Source organism: Pseudophryne corroboree, chromosome 5 (genome assembly GCF_028390025.1).
Source record: "Pseudophryne corroboree isolate aPseCor3 chromosome 5, aPseCor3.hap2, whole genome shotgun sequence".
Taxonomy (NCBI): domain Eukaryota; kingdom Metazoa; phylum Chordata; class Amphibia; order Anura; family Myobatrachidae; genus Pseudophryne; species Pseudophryne corroboree.
This window is the reverse complement of record NC_086448.1, coordinates 420,571,445-420,598,240: the sequence shown is the minus strand read 5'-3', so window position 1 is coordinate 420,598,240 and position 26,796 is coordinate 420,571,445. Positions and strand designations below refer to the sequence as shown.

At 44.7% G+C, this 26,796-nt stretch overlaps 1 protein-coding gene and 1 pseudogene across 2 annotated transcripts in view; both read right to left on the bottom strand.

Moving 5' to 3' along the window:
- The window catches only part of AHRR (aryl hydrocarbon receptor repressor), a 682,994-nt gene that overhangs the window by 318,112 nt on the left and 338,086 nt on the right, over positions 1–26,796 (bottom strand). The gene's annotated exons all lie outside the window — the stretch shown is intronic.
- On the bottom strand, positions 9,677–9,795 carry LOC134930797 (5S ribosomal RNA; annotated as a pseudogene).

Below are 26,796 nucleotides of genomic sequence, written 5' to 3'. Positions count from 1 at the left end.
AATCATTTTTGCAATTAATTTGGGTTTGGGAGGCACCGATAGTGCTGCCTTCCGTTGTCAAAGGGAAAGGGGCTGAAGTGGGGGGCGGAGCCCTGCAGCGGGCTGTAAAAGCCCATTAAAAATCCATGGTAAAGCGGCACTTCTAGAAGTGCCGCGTTGACATAGGAACGTGCTTTCAACCCATGAAAGGCTGAAAGCACGCCTCTATCAGTGAGGCCAGATGTGATTGGCCAGCGGATCCGTCACTGGATTCGCTGTCATCACTGGGTGGGTAGCGGACGTCAGTGGTGAAGGTGCAGGTGTCAGAGGCGGCGTGATGCCGCAGAGGTGCTGGCATTAGCGGTAGGCAGGAATCCACGAACCCTGCCTGCCATTCTGCAGAGTTTGGAAGCGGTACCAATTTAAAAAATGGCGCCTCAGCATCATTTTTTAAATTCAAGATGCCCGCCGTGATCCAATCATCACGCCGCCCCCTCTTGCTGATTTATATAACTCAGCGCGAGAGAGCAGTTGTCAGATCGGCGGTGGAGGACTAGCAATCAAGAGCTCCTGAAGAGAGAAGATCCAATGGAAGTCCTGGATGGGCGGCGGCCATGAAAAAGAGCTTAAAGGCCGCTGCCCCCCAGGTGAAGATGCCGGAAGCCCTGGGGAGGCGGTGGCTATGAAAAAGAGCTTAAAGGCCACTGCCTCCCAGGTGAAGACGCCGGAAGCCCTGGAGAGGCGGTGGCTATGAAAAAGAGTTTAAAGGCTGCCGCCCCCCAGGTGAAGACGCCAGAAGCCTTGGGGAGGTAGCGGCCACGAAAAAGAGCTTAAAGGCCGCCGCACCTCAGGTGTATTGTATTTATTTTAATATTTTCTTTACAGGAGGACTACAGGTGCCAGCAGGCCCTTAATATCTGAGCATGCTGGCACTTGTGGTTCTCAAGTGCCGGCATGCTGGGGCAGGCTTGCTGGGACCTGTAGGACACCTGTAACTAACTTTTAAAGTGGAGAGAAACAATAGTACAAATTGCAATCACAATGCTGAACTAGAGACAAAGCGTTAAAACTTGGCTCCGTATATGGAAACTAGGGACTGCTGTCAAGTATGGAAGTTGTGAGATAGATGTGCAAACAAAACCAGTGTGACAGGCGTATGAAGCACTGAAGGAGTTAAAGAATCTAAGCATACTTTCTGCATTGTTCTGTCATTACCATCTTTTTTCTAATGCTTCAGATAGCTGTGAGATAGAACCCTGGCATCACGAGGGTTAAAAAAAGAATCTTATTTCCTCAGCTTAATGTGTTTCCCATATATGAGTGTATCGCTGAGGGTAACCAGCTTATACACATCAGTATGCTGCTGGACCTGGTGCATTTATCCTTTAGGCAGTTTCCAGCGCATCTTCCCCTCTCCCCCTCCTTCCTGACATGTTCGCGTGATGTGAGCACAGCTATCTCCTGTACATGTGGGCGGGAGCTGGCATAGAGCCATGGCAGCACTGCTATAATCCTGCCTCTCTCATTCCCCCTCCTCTCTCTCTCTCTCTCTCACACACAGCCACTGCCTCCTTTTCTAGCAGTGGAATCCCATTTACAGAGAAACACCAGAGGGAGAACAGACTGCTGGCTGACCAAACCCTCACTGTCACGCAAACCCAGCCCTCTGTCAGTCTCCTCTTCTGCCTGACATAGCCCTGGCACTGCTCCAGACCATTGCGTGCAAGCGATGAAGCCACATTACCCGGCAAGGAATTTCATAATAACAACAGCTGTTAAATATTGATGACTCCTGGCAAGAGCTGAATGCACTTGGTGAAGGTTAAGCCCGCGTGTAATGGAATCTAATTCCTCATTATATATTGTATCAGCTATCCGGAACTTGTTTTTATAAGCTTCGGAGTTACATTAAAAAAAAAATCAAATGAGAAGGAGAGAAAAAAATTAAAGGACTGGGTAATGCAAGGGTTAAAGGGTGTGGTACAAAATAAATAAAAGTACAGGGAACAAAAGACATGCACTGCATATTATACACTTTTATTCATAAGGAGCTGAAAGTGAAGACAATAACAATAACCGGTTTGCCTGCATTCAGGGCCTCCTGTGTCTCCATGTAACCTGTTCTGCTTTCTAGTAGTATTTCTCAGCTGCTGAGCTGAGCGCTGGCGTCTGTATATCTGTCATCTAATGCTGACTGAATCAGTCCTGAGCCGCTTCCTTCGAAATTGCTGCTTATTTCTATGGGGATCTCTGTTTTATTGCAGAGCTGTGATGAAACGTAGATGTGGCCCAACACCAGCAAGCCAAGATAAAGCCTGCTGCCTATCTTCCACGGACACGTTTCATTCAAACCAAAAACTTTACTTAAGCTTCACAGTCAACTCTTCCCAATTGTAGATACAGTCCCAGGTTTTAAATAGCTGAGTATATAAATATTGGGCCTGATTCATGTTTATAAGTAAAGCAAAGAAAAAAACAACAAGTAACTTTGTGTATGGAACAAACCATGTTGCCATCCAAGAGGAGCAAATACATTTAGATTTTTCTCTGAAGTCTTCACCACTAATTGCATTACTGTTCAAAGAATGTAGACAATTTGTGTTAAGACGTCTTTTATTTTATTTTATTTTTTATAAATTTGTTGAGCAATGATACTTAAAATGGCAAAATAAACATGCAATCTATGGACAAGCCCATAACCAGTTGTGGACCTATTATCCAGAATGACAAAAGGTTGAACAGGCTTTACATAACCTGCAGCTACTGTATGATTCCCAACCAATGTGAAAAGTGTCACAATGCCAGGCAGAATGTGTCACAATGTGGAAAAATAACTTACAGTATTAGATAAACTGAAGATATGAATGAGCATTATATATAAACAAAAGTTTAACTGGACTAGGACCAAATTTACTAATTCACTCATTTTCAAACATACATATATAGTATTCAAGAATTTGGTGCTATTTGCTACAATATTTTAACAATGGTGATTTGCGGAACATTAAGCATCTATGTTGACAGGTGCCGCTTACATCAAAGAGGTTGGTGGCCTAAAGTATATACAATTGCCAGTTGTCCCACATTTGAATTCGGTGGAAGCTCCCCATTCATGGTTCAGAATGAAGCAAAAAAAAAAAGAAAGACCCTAGTGGTTTCTGCTGTGTGATCTGTCTGCAGAGAGACAGTGGATTCCTTCAATAGCAGCCAGAATTTGTATGCTGACGGCTCAGGAGAGCACAGCATCCAAATGCCCACACTATGTGATCATTAATTATTTGGTTGTGATCACACTTCTGTGTAAATTACTGTATTTAAAAGGGTCAAATAAATAATTTTTTATCGTTATTGTAATATACTCAGTTTATCTGATACTCATATGACAACATAAGTCTATGTAAAATCCAGCACAGTGTGACTTGCTGCACCACTTTAATACAGATAGAACTGTACTTGTACAGTACAACTGAAGCAAATATGCTGGAAAACATTACATTGGTAATAGTAGGGAGTATTATGACATTTGTTACTGCAAAGTTATATTACAAAATAATGTGGAATAGGTAGAAAAAAAAAATTCACTCTCTCTTTTAGCTTTTTTTATTTGTACACTATAAGAAATGGCTGTTTGTTTCATTGTGTATTCATTGATAGTAAATCCTAAAGTAAGATGAGATCAATGAATGTACTGTATATAGAGACAATGTAGATGCATTTTGGTGTCTGTGCCCTTGGAATATCTTGCTGTAGTCCTTTTTGGATTTGATGTGTGAAAATATAATACTGCAGCTGCCATGGTAATTAGCCCAGATGGTCAGTGTTGCAGTATCCAATTAGAGGCCGTTTTTAACAGCCAAGGACAAGCGATCGCGCGAAAACACGTGGGATCAGGGATAAATCCCCAATCCCATGTGCTATCGTGCCTCTGGCACGCTACTTATTGGGTATTATGCTTCGGGTGCTTGAGGCACCTGAAGCATAATCCTCGATAAGTGCCAGCATCAGGGCTAATAGGATAGCCACCGGCAATCCTATTAGCAGCGGTAAAGTACGCTAACAGGACACCGCCCTTTATATACAATAAAGGAGTGGCTAGATTAACAGACAGATAGGTCCAATGCAAAAAGAATCTGGATACCACTGTCCCAACAGGATGCTGACTTGTAATCATTGCATACCTCCCAATTGTTCTGACTAGGGCCTAATTCAGACCTGATCACTCCTCCGCGATTTGCAGAGGTTTGCAATCGGATAGTCGCCATCCAGACAGAGTGAAATTCCGCCTTGCGCAAGTCTGGGTACGCTGTGCAAAAAGCTCTGCAAACACCGGCCAGCTGCAAATCCGTTCGCAACTCACTATCAAATGTTTTTTTACAGTATGTGCGTAGCTAAGGACTTACTACTACAGTGCGAAAGAAACAGGTTGATTGGGCAGGAGCTGACGTCACACACCCTTCCTAAAAATGCATGGGAATGCCTGCATTTTTCCTGACACTTCCAGAAAACGGCCAGTTCCCACCCTCAAATGACCGTTTCCTGTCAATCAACCTGCGTTCACCTAGCAATAAAAAAAAATGAGATTTATGGTAAGAACTTACCGTTGTTAAATCTCTTGCTGCGAGGTACACTGGGCTCCACAGGGAATGACATTGGGGTGTAGAGTAGGATCTTGATCCGAGGCACCAACAGGCTAAAAGATTTGACTGTTCCCAGAATGCAATGCGCCGCCTCCTCTATAACCCCACCTCCGTGCACAGGAGCTCAGTTTTTGTTAACGAGTCCAATGCAGTAGCAGGCAAAAGAGACGACAAAAGTTAGTAGCCACATACACCACATTCTCAGGAGAAGGTGTCAGCGGCTAATGCCAATACCAACCCAAAGAAGCTAAGTGCGTCAGGGTGGGCACCCTGTGGAGCCCAGTGTACCTCGCAGAAAGAGATTTAACAACAGTAAGTTCTTACCATAAATCTCGTTTTCTGCTGCGGGGTACACTGGGCTCCACAGGGAATGACATTGGGAATGTCCTAAAGCAGTTCCTTATGGGAGGGGACGCACTGTAGCGGGCACAAGAACCCGGCGTCCAAAGGAAGTATCCTGGGAGGCGGAAGTATCGAAGGCATAGAACCTTATGAACATGTTCACTGGGGACCACGTAGCCACCTTGCACAATTGTTCAAGGGTCGCACCACTGCGGGCCGCCCAAGAAGGTCCAACAGACCGAGTAGTATGGGCCTTAATGGTAGCAGGAGCTGGAAGGCCAGCCTGTACATAATCCTCAGAAAGTGGGGCCCCCAGAAAATAAAAAGGGGGTTCCCCCCTTCCCGAGCAACAACCAGCACTGGGCTGATAGCCCAGTGCTATGCCCCGCACCCCTGGTGGCGGTGGGTGCAGGGTTCATTGTATGCTAATATTGTTCTTTACAGGTGGCCTACAGGTCCCAGCAAGCCTGCCCCAGCATGCTGGTACTTGGAGAACCACAAGTGCCAGCATGCCCTGACATAATGGGCCCGCTGGCACCTGTAAGGAAAATATTAAAATAAAACACCACACTGTCTCCAAAATTTTTTTATTAGACAAGGTCTTCAACTGGGGGCAGCGGCCTTTAAGCTCTTTTGTATGGCCGCCGCCTCCTCAGGGCTTCCGGCGTCTTCACGGGTCTCGGATCCCTGCCTGCCACTATGGCTACTTCCGCGGCGTCCCACTCTGCCGCGTCCCGCCGCCAGTGTCGACCGTACCTCCGCTACATCTCACCGCATCACGCCGCCTCTGGGGCCTGCACCTCCACCGCGTCCCGCAGCGCCCACAGTGATGACAGCGGATCTAGTGACGGATCCGCTGGTCAATCACTGTGGCCTCACTGACAGGGGCATGCTTTCATGGGTTGAAAGCACGTCCCTGTAGCAAAGCAGCACTTTAGTGGATACCGCTTTGTAATAGATTTTGAATGGGCTTTTACAGCCCGTGGCTTGACCCTGCCCCCCACTCCCACACCTTTCCCATTCCGATCGGTGCCTCCCAACCCGATTTAGACAGTACTAATGATTAAATTAATATAAAGGAGATACTTATGACACAGAATATGTGTCATAAATATCTTCTTTGTATTATTTTAATTATTAATGACAGGAGAGGCACTGCCTCCCCTGACTGCACGTCCCTGCAAGCAAAATATGGCTATCTTTTTAATCTACCAAGTTATCTTTGTTTTTGTTTCCAGCTGAACGTTCTGAATTCATCATCCTGTGTAGAATTCTTCTGTTGGACAGTCTTTTTTTTATATGTTCAATTTCAAAGTCTATGTCTACCTTGTTGCTCATCCAAGTCTGCTAAGTATCCATATGTTCTCAATTTAAACAACAGTCTTTTCTGTGCAGCTGATCTACATGTCCTTGTGCAGTGATACCCTGGGGGTAATTCAGATCTGATCACATCACATCTACGATCAGTTACTCTGACATGCGGAAGGATGCCCAGCACAGGGCTAGTCCGTCCCGCATGTCAGACCCTCCCCCCCCTCCCCCCCTCCTTTCCCTTCATGGGTGCAAAAGCATCGCTGAGTAGATCCCGGGTCACAGCAGACACGCCTGCATTGTCCGGAACGCGCTCCACCAACGGCATTCTAACGCTGCTGGAACGCACTGCGACCGCCTCTGCCTGTCAATCAGGCAGAGGCAATCGCATCATTGAGATGCTTTTAGAACCTCACTGGGCCTCCTGGTATGCATATGCGCACTCCCCATAGGGTATCAGACTGCGATCGCTGCCACTACAGCGATCCAGTCTGATATAGGCCCTCTATCCCTTGACATTATTGTTTCCCCTCAGTCAGGTCTTAGTAAGCAATGCCCTGACATAATGGGCCCGCTGGCACCTGCAAGGAAAATATTAAAATAAAACACCACACTGTCTCCAAAATTTTTTTATTAGACAAGGTCTTCAACTGGGGGCGGCGGCCTTTAAGCTCTTTTGTATGGCCGCCGCCTCCTCAGGGCTTCCGGCGTCTTCACGGGTCTCGGATCCCTGCCTGCCACTATGGCTACTTCCGCGGCGTCCCACTCTGCCGCGTCCCGCCGCCAGTGTCGACCGTACCTCCGCTACATCCCACCGCATCACGCCGCCTCTGGGGCCTGCACCTCCACCGCGTCCCGCAGCGCCCACAGTGATGACAGCGGATCTAGTGACGGATCCGCTGGTCAATCACTGTGGCCTCACTGACAGGGGCATGCTTTCATGGGTTGAAAGCACGTCCCTGTAGCAAAGCAGCACTTTAGTGGATACCGCTTTGTAATAGATTTTGAATGGGCTTTTACAGCCCGTGGCTTGACCCTGCCCCCCACTCCCACACCTTTCCCATTCCGATCGGTGCCTCCCAACCCGATTTAGACAGTACTAATGATTAAATTAATATAAAGGAGATACTTATGACACAGAATATGTGTCATAAATATCTTCTTTGTATTATTTTAATTATTAATGACAGGAGAGGCACTGCCTCCCCTGACTGCACGTCCCTGCAAGCAAAATATGGCTATCTTTTTAATCTACCAAGTTATCTTTGTTTTTGTTTTCAGCTGAACGTTCTGAATTCATCATCCTGTGTAGAATTCTTCTGTTGGACAGTCTTTTTTTTATATGTTCAATTTCAAAGTCTATGTCTACCTTGTTGCTCATCCAAGTCTGCTAAGTATCCATATGTTCTCAATTTAAACAACAGTCTTTTCTGTGCAGCTGATCTACATGTCCTTGTGCAGTGATACCCTGGGGGTAATTCAGATCTGATCACATCACATCTACGATCAGTTACTCTGACATGCGGAAGGGTGCCCAGCACAGGGCTAGTCCGTCCCGCATGTCAGACCCTCCCCCCCCCTCCCCCCCTCCTTTGCCTTCATGGGTGCAAAAGCATCGCTGAGTAGATCCCGGGTCAGAGGCAATCGCATCATTGAGATGCTTTTAGAACCTCACTGGGCCTCCTGGTATGCATGTGCGCACTCCCCATAGGGTATCAGACTGCGATCGCTGCCACTGCAGCGATCCAGTCTGATATAGGCCCTCTATCCCTTGACATTATTGTTTCCCCTCAGTCAGGTCTTAGTAAGCAATGCAGGCCTAGCACTGATGAGAGGAGGAGGCTCACATCACTCACTCTCTTTATTCCCTTCCTCTGAAGTAAACTCTCTTTGCCGGATTCCCGTTCATCCTGTGGCGTAACTAGAAATTTTTCTCCCCCAAGCCAAAAAATTATACCACATACCACAATGCCCGTGATATAGTATACCACACACCGTAATGCCTGACACATTATGACACACACCGCAATGTCCATGATACATTATGCCACACACTGCAATGACCCTGAGACATTATACCACATACCACAATGCCCGTGATATAGTATACCACACACCGTAATGCCTGACACATTATGACACACACCGCAATGTCCATGATACATTATGCCACACACTGCAATGACCCTGAGACATTATACCACATACCACAATGCCCGTGATATAGTATACCACACACCGTCATGCCTGACACATTATGACACACACCGCAATGTCCATGATACATTATGCCACACACATTAAGTCCTACAGTAAGGCTTCTAATTACTTTTAAATTACCTGCTCGTTGCCAGGGGTTTCATGCTCTTGGTTCCATGCACATTGCCAGGGGTTTCATGCACTGGGTGTCATGCTCGTTGCCAGGGTTTTCATGCTCTTGGTGTCATGCTCGTGGCCAGGGGTTTCATGCACTGGGTGTCATGCTCATTGCTAGGGGGTAGTGCTTGTTGCTAGGGCTGTGCTCCCAGTGCCACATATGCCCCCAGTGCCAGATATTCCCCCATAGTGCCAGGTACTCATATGCCACCAGTGCCAATATAGCCCTTCCATGTGCCAGGTACACATATACCCCCCAGTGCCACATATGCCCCCAGTGCCAGATATTCCCCCACAGTGCCAGGTACTCACATGCCCCCAGTGCAAAATATAGCCCCCCCATGTGCCAGGTACACATATACCCCCCCAGTGCCGAATATGCTCCCCCAGTGCAAGTTAAATTCCCCCATCCTTCCCCCCACTCCCCCGCTGTTTTGTGATGGAGGGACACGGAGGGCACAGCGCTCGCCTCTCCTGTGTCCCTCCTGCGTCTCTGGTGGGTCTGTTAAATGAAGTGCCGGTTCGTGAGCCAATCAGAGCTCACGAACGGGCACTTCATTCAATAGACCCGCCGGAGACACAGGAGGGACACAGGAGAGGCGCGCGCTGTGCCCTCGGTGTCCCTCCATCACAGCAGCGGAGGGAAGGAGGAAGAGGAGACATCAGATTGACATGCGGTGCGGTCAAACAATAATAGGGCACACTAATATGTTCACCCTAAATGTTGCACCAGCTCTAAAAGTATTAGTACTGTATCCTCGTCAATCACTCAGGACTTACGACTATTTATCCGGTGTGAAGTATGCACTCAGTTCCGACAGACATTAAAACTTATCATTATCATAAAGATGGAGATCAGAAACAACCACAATGTAAAAATAGAAAGTCCGAGGGAAGCGTATATATTGTACAAATCTGGCTTCTACTGTTGAACGTCTATCCTGAGGACATCGCGCGATCAATGAGACTGCCGTTTAGGATTTGTACTAATATATACCTAGATAAGCTGCATCTACTTTTGGTTATGATGTGACCTACAGTACTTCATATTCCCAAGTGGTCTCCCGTCCAGGTACTAACTAAGCCCCACACTGCTTCGCTTCCAAGATCAGGCGGAATTGGGCATTACCAGTGTGGTATGACTGTAGGTATATATTCATCAAAATACCAATGAGAGTACAGTGGAGTAGAGAAAGTATTCAATATAAGTTAGGGCTGTGTTTTCTAGTTATCAACTATGGTAAAGATATTAAAGGCATATATGAAGTTAATATTTCAGCATGCTGACCATAATAAATGCTGATCCCTTGTTACGGGACATACAACCAGTAAAAAGTCTTCCTCGATTTACTACAGTATTTGAAAAAAAGGTATGAAGGTAGGGCTCCGTTAATATACAGCCCGATATCCGCCATAAGCCCTCTTACATATTAGGCAGCGAAGGGTCAATGGGACTAGCTATTGCCACTCATAAGTAGTTTTGGATCTCCCAAGAGAGAAATGATTATTAAATTCCAGTAGAGCAGCAAGATTTAGTCATACAGGAATGCTCTATAATCTAGGAAGCAGTAATGAGTCCACCCTCTTGTACTCATTAAAACCTATTAGTGGCCCTTTTATTTTTTAGAGTACCGCTCTCTATAGTGGTAGTCTATAGAGTGGTACATATTTATGAGTACTGTACTTGTTTTTGGAAGACAAAACTACAGTAAGTACATAAAAATTTGGTTTTCTTTGCTTTTATGGTTTGCTGGAATGATGGCATGGACTTAGGGGGTCATTCTGACCTGGTCGCACGCAGGCTGTTTTCTGCACTGCTGCGACCAGGTAATCGCTGCCCATAGGGGAGGGGGTTAGGGCTGTGCAGGGCTGCAATCGCTTGTGCAGAGAGCTGCACAAACTTTCTCTGCACAGCTCAGGACTTACTCACCCGCTGCGATGATCCGGCTTGGAGCTAACGTCAGGAACCCTCCTCATCAACGACTGGGCACGTCTGCGTTTTTCCGGACACTCCTCGAAAACGGTGAGTTGCCGCCCAGGTCTGACTTCTGCCTGTCAATCTTCTTGCATTCGCCGCTGCGAAAGGTTTCTTCGTAAGATCCGTCACTCCGTTGTGCCAGCCGTCGCTGGCTGCTGACGCGCCTGCGCATTGCTGCACATGCGCAGTTCAGACCCGTTCGCACAGCTGTGAGAAATTGCAGCGTGCGAACGGGTCAGAATGACCCCCTTAGTTACTGTATGAGTGCATTTTACTGATATTTGCTTTTCTTGATAATGATGGAGTTTTTAACCTAGAGAAAATCTTTGTATACTCACACGAAAAAAAATTATTTTAGAATTCTGACTTTGTCCGTAAGAATCCATTTAATGATAAAACAGATGCAACTATGTAAAGCTGATCTAATGCATGCACCCACCTATTTTCTTAAGTATCAGATAGCCATCTGTCAACTCACTGAAATTATCCCATATGCCACAGCTGTAGAAATTCTGTTCATGTTTCATAGCTTTCTGTACATATGAATGCAGTTCAAATACAAGTACAGAATTAGTGATTACGCCTTGCCAAAACATTAATCCTAAATACCCAGTATAATATAATCCAACTAAAGGCTCACACACACTAGCCGATTTTGAGCTCAAAGTAGCTCACTTTTGGCATTTTGAGCTACTTTGAGCTCAAACTCACCCAGTGTGTATGGCCGGGCTCCCGCATCATCGTTGCCCGCCGCCGTCCGTCGGGCTGTTTGAACAGCCGAGTGAAGCACTTTCTATAGTCTCCCACTGTGGAAAGTGCTTCACCCCCAGTGAACATTGCTGGGCACAGGGAAAATCGCTCAGTGTGTATGCACTGAGCTAGTTTCCTGCCAGTGATGTTCACATCATCGCTGTGCATACACGCTGGGCCACAATGCCCAGTGTGTATGCACCTTTAGATGCAAAAGTGAGGAAAAAGTAAACAATCTAGGATAAAAAGGCAAAAGACAAGTCCAACACGAGTGACCTGTGTCATTCATCCTTATGCTTAATCTGTGACTTCATATCATTACTTTGCAACAAAAAAACCCTCATCTTAAATACCAAGTATACTATTGGGTCAATCAGAGGCAGACTGGACTGAAAAACCAGACCGGGAAATTTATGGAAGCAGCCCTAATGGAAGTGCGGTCTGATGAGGGGGTCGGGTATGTTGAGGGGGACGGCATCGCTCTTCATTGGGCCTGTTTGCACACAGTTGCGGCCTCCATTGCATCTTTTGTTGCAGCTGTGTCTAAGACCAGGGGCAGAAAGGAAACTAAAAGTGGCTCTGTAAAATCTTGTAGAAGTGGCCAGACATGGGCAGCACAAGAGGTATAACATACCGTGTAGCCATGTTGGCCTACATGGAATCTTACTGGTGAGCCTGAGCCCTATGACCAATCTGCCCTTGGGGGTCAATCCAATTAGGTGCGAATTTGTGAACAAGAGTTTGTTTCATGGAACTTGCACACTTCGCACAAATGCGAGCTCTCGAAAATTCCCTGGTTCAATTATAAATGCCTATTGGCAGTACTCGCGGCGGTTGTCTGCAAATTGTCTACCAAATGCAATCTGAGAGAAGTGAAGTGGGGAGACTTTTCTGAATCCCAAAAATGTAAATATAAGACTAAGGGGTACATGTACTAAGCAGTGATAAAAGTAAAGAAGTGAGCCAGTGGAGAAGTTGCCCATGGTAACCAATCAGTATTGACATAACATTTAAAATTTACATACTATAAACACATACAGAGCAGTTGATTGGTTGCCATGGGCAACTTCTCCACCAGCTCATTCTTTACTTTTATCACTGCTTAGTACATGTACCCCTATATATCTACACAATTTGCGTCATCTATTACTGTTTTAAACAAGGTGGTAAATATGTTTTCATTTATTTCTTTAATGGACAATTGCCTCTGTTCTTTCTCATGCATAGAACACTATACAAGTTTGATAGCAGTAGGTAACATTGCCATGTAACATATGGTAGCAGTCACGCAAAAGACAACTATTAATCTTATGTGTTTTTTAAATATAGATCACTAATTATGAAAATGACAGCACTACTTAGCACAGTAAATTAAAGACAGCATTAAACCTCAACATTTTTTATTTTATATTTGATAGGATGCTATTCTTCATTAAAAATAAAAAAGTTTAACTCATGTATTAAAATGTAATACTACTGTTAAATTACCTCAGTCAAAAAGACTCAGCTTTATTTAAATAGGATAGGAGTAGTCAAATAATGATGGCAAAGAAAGAATGGCCCTACACAGCAGTGGTACTCTATCCGCTCACTACCCCAATCAGGTGTAAATGGGGGAGCCTTCTGACAGCCCATCATGCACACACTTAAAGTATCCAAACTCCACTCCCAATAACAGAATGGTGCCTCTGACCCCAGTAGGGTAAAATTAGAAAACACGCGTATTGGCAGGGAGAGCACCTCAAGATCTACTACCAAGACAGCCACTGCTACTGTTCTTTCCTGAAACCCCCCCAGATAATAACCAATACAAAAAACGGGACGGGTGGGGGAGATTGTCCAGAAAACAAGAGACCATATCTACCTAGAAACAACCAGCGTAACTCCACAAGCTACATACACAAACAAACCCCTAAACAATGGATTGTCTATCTTCTAAATGGCCATAACACCGAAGACCACAACAATACATTAACCCCTGCTAAATGAAAATTAGGCATACACACACTAGGGGGTAAATTTACTAAGATTTTTGTTTTTGCAGAGTTTAAACTATGCTGGTTACGAACTTAAAAAAAATCTGGTAATTTACTAAGCCCCCATGTTTGCCGGATTCGTGTTTTCTGATGATGTATGCATTCATGTTTGGCTGCCGGGACTGCCGGCAGCCAAACACTGCTGAACATGAAGTCCATACGGATTAGTGAGATCCGTGCAGGGCTTCTCTGTGTGGAAAAAAGTGCTAAAACTTAAAAAACAGCCCTGCGCTCGTTGAGCAGTCCTGGTTCTAAAGATACAGGGGAAAAATCTCCAGTAGTAATCCATAGGTCTTCTTTCCATGTAGTCATCCCGGGGGTTAAAAATAAAAATTAAAAACCTGATCCAGCGGACATAAAGGAATCCATGTTTTTACACATGGACTCTCTGTCCCAAATGGTGGGCCTCCACATGACATCTGTCACTTGGAGACCTGCGAGCCAATCATGGAGCGCCACGTAGTAGCGAACTCCTGATTGGCTGAGGGCTGCTGAGTTGCCACTCAAGCGGAGCCCATACACTTCTATGGAGAAAAATAATCGCCATTTAAGTCTATGGTGGAAAGTTGGAAACCAGTGTTCTGTGGTAGACCACAAGATTAAATGAGGACAATCTTGAGGTTGACCTCAATTAACCTTGTGGTTTAATGCAGACCACCTGTAGGTCTGGTCTACAAATAGACTGCAAAAGAATAACCTTGTGCATGCATGACACCCTAGGCAACTTTATTAAAGTTTGGACCCCTTGGATGAACCACTTCGAGGTCGAACCACCTCTACTCACAATTTTTAACACAATTACCGTAGCGACACACTCCGTCTGTTTCCCTAGCCCCCCCCATGTTTTTCTTCCCTCTTTCATCTTCTCACCCCCTTGACTCTTAATTTCTTTCTTTTATACCCATTTTAGCACTCTCCTGATTTACTTGTATTTTGGTCTTCCTTAACAGATGGCCTGTTATCATTTGTTACCTACTCCATTTGTACTAGCCAGACTGTTCCCTACTGATATTCTCGTTACCTGTTGTTGTTTTTTTATTGCTATTGATCACAACCTAACTGCTATTGTACTTTGTCATTGTCTTTTCTTTCATATGTACTGTATATTGTAAAAAACTGACAAAACTCCAATAAACAATAATAAATGGTGAACGCAGCACAAAATTGTAGAATGGCATATTCACCTATATATGGATAGTTCAGTCACATATACTGTACAGAATATTCTACTTGTCCTGATTATGTTTTGGTGTCTGAGAAAAGTCCAGGTTTTGACTGAAAGGTTAATGGCATTACTGCAGGTGATGTAATAAATTATAAATTAATATTTTCTGAATACTGGTACGTGCTCTCATAGGTTTATACATACAGTGTTGGATTGGGGCATGAAGAGCCCTCCGGCGAGATGCAGTGGTAGAGGCCCATGCTTAGAAGCTTGGCTAACTATTTAGTCAATGCATGGTCTGGGCCTTTAGATACAATATATAATAAATACTGTTAGTGCACACATGATAATGTACCATAATAATTAGAGCTGTGCGCTAGAACATTTTTGCTGGATTTGGATTTGGCTCTGATTCATCATCTGGCTTTGGATTTGCCAAACCAGAGTGAGTGGTGTTGTAATTGGAATTTTTTTTAAACTGATAAAAAAAAGCTAAAATCACATAATTTGGGTCTATTTTTGTTCCTACTTCCTAGAGTATTATCAAAATATTGTTTTCTCCAATATTGGCCAAAGGCTGCAGCGAGCTGGCTGGTTACAAAGTGACGCAACTCATGTCAGTTTATAGCACATCTATGAAACATTGCCACAGCGTACTGGGGTACAGTGCATAGAACAGCGCAAAGATCTTTATATATTTTTTTTTCTTCTTTGAACTCAGAGTTCGGTTCAAACTGCATGGAATCACAGAGCTTTGAACAATGGGGACTAGAGTAAAGCGCACCAAACAGTACAAACAATAGATCTATATTTTTTTTCCCTTTTTGTTTTTAACTTGCAGCTTGGTTAAAACTGCGTGGAGTAACAGGGCTTATAAATGCATGTGAACAAAGCTCACTAGGGTGAAGTGCACCAAACAGTACAAACAGTGCTGTATATATATTTTTTTCTGCTTTTTAACTTGCAGCTCGGTTAAAATTGCGTGGATCACAGGGCTTATAGATGCATATGAACAAAGCGCAGCAGACAGTAGAAACAATAGAAATCTATATTTTATTTTTATTTTTCTGTTTTTTTAAATTGCAGCTGGGTTTGAACTGTGTGGATCACAAGACGTATAGATGTACGTGGCTTGGGTGGAATCGGATAACTAATTTTCGAAGTGGTCCAAATTCCTATTGCTCATCTCTAATATTAATACAGCAATGCATGGTAGAAAATACACCATAGTCCTGTGCAGTATAATGTAACATATGTATAATGTATAATTCAAGTGCACAGTCTGGAAGCTGTTTCCTAGAGGAGGGGTTGGGCCCCAAGGCATGGGCCCACCGGGGGGTCCCCTGTGACCTTTTTGCGCAGTCCGATCCAGCATACAAGAGATACCTAGTGCTCACCTGTGTGTGGAGATATTTTGTGAGATTTAAGAAGTATTGTGGAAAATGTGCTCTGAGGGATATATCAAGTAACATATAATAGAATGTATTAATAAAATCTATTGATGATGAATCGCAGATAGATGCTATATAGATAGTGCATGGCCGTAACTAGCGGTGTGCTAGCAGTGCCTTGCCCACAGCACAAATGCACTGTGGGTACAGAACTGCCAACAGCACCCACACAACCGCGCTCCCGCCGCTGTCATACTATCCCGGTCGTAATATCCCGGTAGCCAGCAGCACCCTGTACCTCCTACGCTCCGCCCCTCCCAAGTCATGACATCCTCTTGTGTGCCCACTCGCAGCAGGAGAACAGAGCGCGGGTGAAAGGCCAGAAGGTAGAAGCAGGAGCTCCGGCGGAGGACATAAGTATAACAAACACAGACACACCTGGTGCAATGTGTAAAAGGGGGCTCTACCTGGTGCAATGTGTAAAAGGGAGACTACCAGGTGCAGTGTGTAAAAGGTCTCTAACTGATGCAATGTGTAAAAGGGGGCACTACCTGGTGCAATGTGTAAAAAAGTGATCTACCTGGCGCAGTGTGTAAAAGGGAGCTCTACCTGGTACAGTGTGTAAAAGGGGCCCCTTATTCACATTATATCACACTCAATTGCTCCGTAATCACATTACACTACATTGCTCTTTATACACATTAGACAACACAGTAGTGCCCTTTCTATACGTTTCGCCACACAGTAGAGCACCTTATACACACATTAGTAATGCCTTTATACACATAATACCACACAGTAATGCCCCTTACACAATGCACATTATTAATGCATTTATACTAGAGGAACGGTCAAGAGTATGGCAATTACAGTTTAATGCCAAAAAATGCAAAATCATGAACTTGGGTCTCAAAAATCCAAAAGCTAAATATAGTATTAATGGCACTAAACTAGAAACTACTGAGGAGGAAAGGGATCTAGGAGTTACTATTTCAGGTGACTTAAAGGCAGGTAAGCAATGTAAGAAAGCAATGAGGAAGGCCAGTCAGATGCTTGGCTGCATTGGGAGAGGAATCCACAGCAGAAAGAAAGAAGTAATAATGTCACTGTATCGGTCATTGGTACGGCCTCATATAGAATACTGTGTTCAATTCTGGAGGCCATATCTTCAAAAAATAGGATTTTAATACCTACCGGTAAATCCTTTTCTCTTAGTCCGTAGAGGATGCTGGGGACACTTCAAGAACCATGGGGTATAGACGGGATCCGCAGGAGACATGGGCACTTTAAGACTTTAAAAGGGGTGTGAACTGGCTCCTCCCTCTATGCCCCTCCTCCAGACTCCAGTTATAGGAACTGTGCCCAGGGAGACGGACATTTCGAGGAAAAAGGATTTATTTTGATTTAAACTAAGGTTGAGATACATACCAGCTCACACCTCAAGCATGCCGTACAACATGGCATTTAACCCAACGCATGCAACGGCATGAATAACGACAGCAACAGGCTGACTATAAACGCAACACAACACGTGTGTAACCATAACCAATAACTGCAGATACAGTACGCACTGGGACGGCCCAGCATCCTCTATGGACTAAGAGAAAAGGATTTACCGGTAGGTATAAAAATCCTATTTTCTCCTATGTCCTAGAGGATGCTGGGGACACTTCAAGAACCATGGGGTTTATACCAAAGCTCAAGAACGGGCGGGAGAGTGCGGATGACTCTGCAGCACCGATTAACCAAACAAGAGGTCCTCCTAAGCCAGGGTATCAAACTTGTAAAACATGGCAAAAGTGTTTGAACCCAACCAAGTAGCTGCTCGGCAAAGCTGTAATGCCGAGACCCCCCTGGCAGCCGCCCAGGATGAGCCCACCTTTCTGGTAGAATGGGCCTTCACTGCTTTCGGTAACGGCAATCCAGCCGTAGAATGAGCTTGCTGAATCGTATTACAGATCCAGCGTGCAATAGTCTGCTTGGAAGCAGGAGCCCCAATCTTGTTGGGATCATACATGACAAACAGAGCCTCCGTTTTCCTAATCTGAGCCGTTCTGGCTACATTAATTTTCAAAGCTCTGACCACATCTAGAGACTTCAATTCCGCCAAGGTGTCAGTAGCCACTGGCACCACAATAGGTTGGTTCATGTGAAACGATGACACCACTTTCGGCAGAAATTGCTGACGAGTTCTCAACTCTACTCTATCTTCATGGAAGCCAAATAGGGGCTTTTGTGAGACAAAGCCGCTAATTCAGACACCCGCCTTGCAGAAGCCAAGGCCAACAGCATGATCACTTTCCAAGTGACGAATTTCAACTCTACCTTACGTAAAGGTTCAAACCAATGAGATTGCAGGAACTGCAACACCACGTTAAGATCCCATGGTGCCACCGGGGGCACAAAGGGAGGTTGGATGTGCAGCACGCCTTTCACGAAAGTCTGAACTTCCGGAAGGGAGGCCAATTCTTTTTGAAAGAAAATGGCCGAAATTTGTACTTTAATTGAGCCTAATTTTAAGCCCGCATCCACACCTGCTTGCAGAAAATGGAGAAAACGGCCCAGCTGAAATTCTTCCGTAGGAGCCTTCTTGGATTCACACCAAGACACATATTTTCTCCAAATACGGTGATAATGTTTCGCCGTTACTTCTTTTCTAGCCTGAAGAAGTGTGGGAATGACTTCACTGGGAATACCCTTTTCGGGCTAGGATCCAGCGTTCAACCTCCAAGCCGTCAAACGAAGCCGCGGTAAGCCCTGGTACACGCACGGCCCCTGCTGTAACAGATCCTCTCGTAGAGGAAGAGGCCAGGGATCTCCTACGAGCAATTCCTGAAGATCTGGATACCAGGCCCTCCTTGGCCAGTCTGGAACAATGAGAATTGCATGAACCCTTGTTCTTCTTATGATCTTTATCACTTTTGGAATGAGTGGAATCGGAGGGAACACATATACCGACTGAAACACCCACAGTGTCACTAGGGTGTTCCCCGCTATTGCTTGAGGGTCCTTCGACCTGGAACAATATCTCGGAAGTTTCTTGTTGAGGCGAGACGCCATCATGTCTATTTGAGGAATTCCCCAACGACTTGTCACTTCTGCAAAGACCTCTTGATGAAGACCCCACTCTCCTGGATGGAGATCGTGTCTGCTGAGGAAGTCTGCTTCCCAGTTGTCCACACCTGGAATGAAGACTGCTGACAGAGCGCTTACATGCCTTTCCGCCCAGCAGAAAACTTTTGTGGCCTCTGCCATTGCCGCTCTGCTCTTCGTTCCGCCCTGGCGGTTTATGTACGCCATGTTGTCCGACTGAATCAGGAAGGGCAGATCGCGAAGAAGATGTTCCGCTTGTAGAAGGCCGTTGTAAATGGCCCTTAATTCCAGAATGTTTATGTGTAGACAAGCTTCCTGGCTTGACCATTTTCCCTGGAAATTTTCCCCCTGTGTGACTGCACCCCAGCCCCGGAGACTCGCATCCGTGGTCACCAGGATCCAGTCCTGGATCCCGAACCTGCGTCGCTCTAGGAGGTGAGAGCTGTGCAGCCACCACAGGAGTGAGATTCTGGTCTTGGAAGACAGGATTATCTGTTGGTGCATGTGCAGATGGTACCCGGACCACTTGTCCAACAGGTCCTACTGAAACACTCTGGCATGGAATCTGCCAAACTGAATTGCCTCGTAGGCCACCACCATCTTCTCCAGCAACCGAGTGCATTGATGAATCGACACTCTTGCTGGTTTCAGAATCTGTTTGACTAGGTTCTGAATTTCTAGAGCCTTTTCCACTGGAAGAAAAAACTCTGTAATTCCGTGTCCAGAATCATACCCAAGAACGACAGACGTGTCGTCGGAACCAACTGCGATTTTGGCAAGTTTAGGAGCCAACCATGTTGTTGCAGAATTGTCAGGGAGAGCGTAATGTTCTGCAGTAATTGTTCCTTCGACCTTGCTTTTATCAGGAGATCGTCCAAGTACGGGATAATTGTGACTCCTTGCTTGCGCAGGAGAATCATCATTTCCACCATTACTTTGGTGAAAATTATCGGAGCCGTGGACAGACCAAACGGCAACGTCTGAAACTGATAATGGCAATCCTGCACTGCAAACCTCAGGTAAGCCTGATGTGGAGGAAAAATGGGCACATGTAAGTAGGCATCCTTTATGTCTACCGACACCATAAAATCCCCCTTCTCTAGACTGGATATCACTGCCCGGAGAGATTCCATCTTGAATTTGAATTTCCGTAGGTAGAAAGTGAGGGATTTGAGGTTCAGGATCGGTCTGACTGAGCCGTCTGGCTTCGGGACCACGAACAGGCTAGAATAGAAGCCTTCTCCCTGTTGTGACTGAAGAGTTTGAGACGTGCCCCCACCGGTGCGGACTCCCGCAGAGGAGCCCCAGCGTCATGCGGTGGATTTGGTAGAAGCTGGAGAGGACTTCTGCTCTTGGGAACTTGCCACAGCCGGTGACCTCTTTCCCTTTCCTCTTCCTCTAGAAGCAAGGAAGGAAGACCCTCGTCCTTTTTGTATTTATTGGGCCAAAAGGACTGCATCTGATAGTGGTGCATTTTCTTTTGTTGTGCAGGAACATAAGGTAAAAAGGATGACTTACCCGCGGTAGCCGTAGATACCAGGTCAGCGAGGCCGTCACCAAACAAGACACCACCTTTATATACGGCAGAGACTCCATCGCCTTCTTAGAGTCAGCATCAGCATTCCATTGATGAATCCACAATGCTCTCCTAGCTGAGACTGCCATGGCATTGGCCCTTGATCCCAAAAGGCCAATATCCCTCGCAGCTTCCTTTAGGTAGGCTGCAGCGTCCCTGATATAACCCAGCGTCAAAAGAATGCTATCCCTATTCAGGGTATCTATCTCAGATGACAAGTTATCTGCCCATTTTTCAATAGCGCTACTCACCAACGCCGATGCAACGGCAGGTCTGAGCAGCGTATCTGTAGTGACATAAATGGATTTCAATGTACTGTATTTTCCTGCTTACGATCCGCAGGTTCCTTTAGGGCTGCCGTGTCAGGGGACGGAAGCGCCACCTTTTTGGACAGCCGTGATAGGGCTTTGTCCACAGTGGGGGGTGACTCCCACTTTTCCCTATCCCCAGAGGGGAACGGATCTGCCACCGGAATTCTCTTGGGAATCTGAAACTTCTTGTCAGGATTTTCCCAAACCTTTTCAAAAAGAGCGTTCAGTTCATGAGAGGGAGGAAACGTTACCTCAGGTTTCTTTCCTTTAAACATACAGACCCTTGCATCAGGAACAGCAGGATCCTCCATGATATGTAACACGTCTTTTATCGCCACAATCATGTACTGAATGCTTTTAGCCAATTTTGGATTTAATCTGGCATCACTATAGTCGACACTGGAGTCAGAGTCCGTGTCGGTATCCGTATCTGCTAACTGGGTAAATGAACACATCCTCCACAGATTTTTTCCATGCCTGGCTCTGAGACTCAGATTTATCTAATCTCTTATTTAACAAAGCCACATTTGCATTCAAAGCACCAAAAACATTTACCCAATCAGGAGTCGGCGGTGCCGACAGGGTCACTCCCACAGCCGTTTCTTTCCCTAATCCAGTCTCCTCCTGGGAAGAGCACTCAGCCTCAGACATGCCGACACACGTATACCGACACCCACAAACACACTGGGCATATAGGGGACAGACCCACAGTAAAGCCTGTAGGAGAAACACAGAGGGAGTGTGCCAGCTCACAACCCAGTGCTTATCCCGGTTCTGAAATCCCTTATATGAAGCCTCAGACCCGTTAGTGCCTTTATAATTACATATACAGCACCAAAATAACTGTGCACCCCCCTCCGTTTTGAATCCTGTTACTTGTACAGCAGTGTAGAGGAAGGACCAGCGTATCTGCAGCTCTGTGGAGAGAAAATGGTGCTGATGAGAGCTGTGAGGGCTAAGCCCCGCCCCCTTAATGGTGCGCTTAAGCCCCGCTATTTTTAAAAATATTTATACTGGCGGGGGTTCGGATTTAGTGCCTAGGCACTTAAAAACCACATTGCCAGGATTTTTATGCTGCCCAGGGCGCCCCCCCACGCTTTGCACCCTGTAGTGCCGTCTGTGTGTGGCGCGCAGCGCGGCCACTGTGCGGTACCTCAAAGCCGTCACTGAAGTCTTCAGATCTTCGTCTACTCACCCGTCTTCTGACTTCTGGCTCTGTAAGGGGGGTGACGGCGGGCTCTGGGAACGAGCACCTTGGCATACCTAGCGTTCAGACCCTCAGGAGCTAATGGTGTCCTGTAGCCAAAGAAGCAGAGCCTTGGAACTCACAGAAGTAGGTCTGACTTCTCTCCCCTAAGTCCCACGAAGCAGGGAGACTGTTGCCAGCAGTTCTCCCTGAAAATAATAAACCTAACAAAAGTCTTTTTTCAGAGAAACTCAGGAGAGCTCCTCAGAGTGCATCCAGTCTCACTGGGCACAGAATCTAACTGGAGTCTGTAGGAGGGGCATAGAGGGAGGAGCCAGTTCACACCTCTTTTATAGTCTTAAAGTGCCCATGTCTCCTGCGGATCCCGTCTATACCCCATGGTTCTTGAAGTGTCCCCAGCATCCTCTAGGATGCAGGAGAAAGGATATTAAATTACATTAGAGACTGTACAAAGAAGGGCAACTAGAATGGTGCATGGCCTACATCACAAAACATACCCAGAAAGACTAAAAGATCTCAATATGTATAGTTTGGAGCAGAGAAGTGAAAGGGGGGGACATAATAGAAACCTTTAAATATATCAAGGGTTTTAACAAAATCCAGGAGGGAAACATTCACCGAATGAAGAGAAGCAATAGGATACGAGGACATGCACTGAGACTGGAGGTGGGGAGGTTCAGGGGAAATTTGAGGAAAAATTACTTCACAGAATGGGTAGTAAACAAGTGGAATAGCCTCCAATCAGAGGTGGTAGAGGCTAACACAGAGTAATCTAAACATGCATGGGATAGACATAAGGATATCCTTACAAAGAAATAAGGATCAAATAAGGTTTGAGATAAAAAAAAATACGGTAAAAAAAAGGAGAAGTCTAGATGGGCCAAGTGGTTCTTATCTGTCAAATTCTGTATTTCTATGTTTCTATATGCATGACATACATAATGCCCCCTGACACACATAATGCCCCTTATGCCAAATACTATTGTACAACCAACCCACCCGCACACAGCACTCACATGGCTGCTAACACTGTGACCTCTGCCCCTGCTTGGATACAGATGAGTCCTCATACATTTTGCCTCAATACACCATGCAGCAGGTGATTCCTGGAGTGAGTCAGCTGGCAGCTCTGCTAATGTTGGGTGCCTTTTTTGCCAAAAATGCATCTTATTTGCATTGCTAGGCTTTGTGGCTAGGATGCACAAGTAGCTTCTGCTGACTAAAATGATATGTGGCATGCCTATATTCTGTGTGTAAATACGGCTGTATCTGCATACGAAATGCTATGTTACAGTGATTTCCAGGAATACACTGTAACACAGCATTTCGTATGCAGATAAAGCAGCAGTCGCACACAGAATATAGGCATGCCTCATATCACTTAATCAGCGGAAGCTGCTTATGCCCCTTGGCTTTCCAAATGCCCTGGGAATTTGCATAGTTTGCCTATGTCTAGAGCCGGCTCTGCTGCCACCAGGTCCCTCAAACAATAAGTACCTCCCCCTCTCAGCACCCCTGATCTCCACTGTAATGGCGTTATCAACCTCTGGAAAAAAACAAAGATTTTCAGATTCATTTTGAATACTGTACTTCACCATTACATTAGGGTTATTTGGCAGTGTCGTCACATTGGGGTGCAGGCCGCACCCGCGTGACACCATCAGAGGGGATGACACCAAAATGTTGTCTTCTCTGCAGTGATAGGAGCAGGGTGCTGCAGTGTGACATTCTCCTTTGGCAACTGGCTCATGTCACTGAGAAGGAGCCATTCCTGCAGGCACAAGTCTCTGTTGGCAGCCCAGCATCTTCAGGGATGCTGGGCAAACCACCGGAGTGAGGTAACTGGGGGGACTTCCTGCTAGACCACAGCCCGTCCATGACAACAGCGGGGTCTTTGCAAGGCTATGCACTTTCTTTGAGGCCATGCCCTTTTTTTCATATGCACGCATCAAAGGCACGCAAGGGGGTTACTCCTAGCCGCACATGGGGGTATATTTACTAAAAGTCGATTTTGGTCAATATTGATTGATTTTTGATTGCTTTTGTGTTTCAGGGTTTAAATCACACATTTACCAAGAGATGATTTTTTACAACCTTTTGAAAAAAATATGTAAAAAATCATCGGTTACTAAATGTGGGATTTAGTGGTATATTTACTAAAAAAAAAACCTGATGATATTTTAAACAATGTCAAAAATCATCTGTTGGTAAATGTGATTTGGACCCTTAAACACAAAATGGATCAAAAAGCGACCAAAATCGGTAGCCACTACTTTTACATGGTCCGGAGATGATGTTCATTATTACTTGTTTTTCTTTTTGTTTTCTTTACTGTTGCAGGAGAAATTAGCAATTTTTCCTGCAGGGTATGGGTCGTTGGGTCGATATAACTTAGGTCGACAGTCAGTAGGTTGACCAATATTGGTGGACACGCATTAGGTCGACAGTGCCACTAGGTCAACATGGTCATTAGGTCGACAGGTCAAAAGGTCGACATGAGTTTTTTTTACTGTTTTGGTGTAGTTTTCTTTGTAAAGTGACGGGGAACCTCAATTAGTGCACTGTGTCCCCTCGCATGGCTCGCTTCTCTCGCAGCGCTCGACACAGGTTACCATTCCCAATTGTAGACCACGTGGTTCGTAAAGTATGAAAAGGTTCAAAAATGTAAAAAAATTTGAAAAACTCCTCCTGGGTTTTCTTCCATGGAACTTACTGTCACTCAAAAAGCATCAGACAGTGTGATCAAACACTGACATACCTTGACTTTGAAGTTCAGCTTGTATCTGTTTTTACCTATCTCACTGTCCTGTTTAATTTAAGGTCTATTTTTCACTTGCGCCTGCATCTAGTGAGGAAGGCTACAGTCCCGTGGACTTTAAACTTCTTAATAATATTAGCAACTGTAGTCACAGGAACATCAATCTGCTTGGACATGGTCTTCTAGCCTTTACCTTTAATGTTCTTGTCAATCATTTTCTTTCTGATCTCCTCTGACAACTCTCTCCTTTGCTTTCTCTGGTCCATGTTCAGTGTGGTGCACACAATGATACCAAACAACTTTTCTCCATTTAATAGGCTGAATGACTGATATAAAGATTGAACATCTGTCTGATGCTAATTAAAGGAATACATTAATTTAAAATATCAGGAGATTTCAATTGTTTATTATCTTTTGTTAGGAATACCAGCAAATCTGTCTAGGCCATGTTAGACTATATTTGGAAAATAAGCAATCATTTATCTCTTTTTATTCTATGACATAACGAAGGCATATAGCTTTTTATTTCATAATTTTTTAGGAGGAATGAAGCAATGTTTCAATGATCTGTAAAGGGTTGCAAATTTGTCCACATCTGTATATAACTTATAAAAGATATATATAGAATAACCTGAATCTTACTATCTAGAATAAGTATCAGGTGCGCTATTTTCAATCTTTGTCTTGTGTATGGATGGCTGACAACATTTTACCAGTGCCTGGGCAGTTAGTGTAATACATGAGTGCCCATTTCTACTAATTTTTTTACTTCTACTAGAATCACGTACAGGTCTGTAATCGAGAGAGATTCAATTTTCAAAATGTTAATCCAATGTAAGTGTGAGTACTGTTCATGATTGTTAAAAATCCTGAACCATATTCTATATAGTTACAAAACAAAAAAGGGTTATTTACTAATATTCATCAAAGGTGGGAATTGTACCAAAAACTAAAATCATAGCTGCCAATCAGACTTTACCTTTCATTGTATAACTTGTTCTAGACGGATAAAAGCCTATCGCTCATTAATTGCTGTGGTCGTATTGCAGTGATACTTTCTATTTACTAATCAATAAAAAAAAAAGGATTGAGTATTGTACACAGGTGTGGCCAATTTATTCTCACCCCACGCATTACATTTTATTTCTAGTACACACTGGCAGTAATCTAAGCTATTTTATAGGCACAATCTGACTCTGATCACACTCCATTAGTCACTTAAGAGTTACTGTGATATGTTATGGTTGGTTTACAACCTCAGCTGATGCTTGCCACCACTGCTCTGTGGTTTCTTTAAATGTCACTGGGGTTTAGTCAAATCTGGATACATATGGAAGGTCAGTATAGTTTGAGACTAGGGGTATATTTACAAAGTGTCGGGTTTTAATACCTGGCGATTGTGATTGTGTTTATGAATAGTATTTAAAAGGGCAATGCTTTAACACAGCTAGGTCTTGCTAGTAAAATATCATGCATAAACACAATCTTAAATAAACCCCTAAGAAACAACTTTCATTCAATCTACTACCTTTCTAGACTGGAATGTAATATAAAATGAACCATTATGAACTTACATTTACAGATATAGGTAACAATGATCATATTGCTTGAGCTGATGTAAGTTTAATCGTCCACCCAGTGGTCAAATACCACGAAAAATTAAATTCACAAAAATAATAGTGGAGTGCATTTCATAGCAACAAAATACACTAAAATAACAATTACTTCTAGCTACATTTTGAAGGAATGTTTGCCTTAATATATAGTTCCAACAAATGCTATTTACTATTTGTAGTGTATTTGGTAAATGCTGACCAGTACCAGGTACAGGATGTCCCCTTAAAGCAGTCTACCACACCCACCATAGTGTGCAAGCACAGACAAAG